Below are 576 nucleotides of genomic sequence, written 5' to 3' on the forward strand. Positions count from 1 at the left end.
TTCGCCCGCGGATCTGCAGCTCGGAGGGAGAGGTCTCGATGCGACCCCCTCGCTCTGCGCGCGGCAGGGCCTCCCCTTGGGGTACCGGTGGAGAAGTCTCAAAGGGTGCCACCAAACCGCGGCGCGAGGGCGGGGCTGGGGGCGGCGCCGAGAGCGGGGGCAGCGTGGGACTCCAGCGCCGACGAGTCTGCGAAAGAAACAAAAGGACTCGTTAAATAAAGGACCATACGAACATTAAGCCTGGGGAGGACCCGTGCTGAGGAAAGACCAAGTGAAATCAAGGTGACATGATCTCTCACCTTCTTCGGGCGACGTCAGGGCTGTCCACGGTGCGGTCCATGGGCTGCGTACTGCGTCCTGTTGCGTCCCCTGCAAAAGTAAAGATTAGATAAATATGCTCAACTAGTATTAACTAGTCGGATATTATACGGATACCAGACATATGCTACCTCGGTGGTCATCGAGGGGTGAAGTCCCGCGGCGGCGGTGGTGGTGGTGGTGGTGGTGGTGGTGGTGGTGAGTCCGGCGGTGGTGGTGAGTCCGGCGGTGGTGGTGAGTCCGGCGGTGGTGGTGAGT

At 60.8% G+C, this 576-nt stretch overlaps 1 protein-coding gene across 1 annotated transcript in view; it reads right to left on the minus strand.

Annotated features, from left to right (window-relative positions):
* Positions 1–576, minus strand: part of LOC113204738 (serine-rich adhesin for platelets-like) — a gene marked incomplete in the record, with an annotated part of 19,813 nt that overhangs the window by 14,883 nt on the left and 4,354 nt on the right.

Source organism: Frankliniella occidentalis, unplaced genomic scaffold (genome assembly GCF_000697945.3).
Source record: "Frankliniella occidentalis isolate FOCC.00 unplaced genomic scaffold, Focc_3.1 Scaffold7, whole genome shotgun sequence".
NCBI lineage: Eukaryota > Metazoa > Arthropoda > Insecta > Thysanoptera > Thripidae > Frankliniella > Frankliniella occidentalis.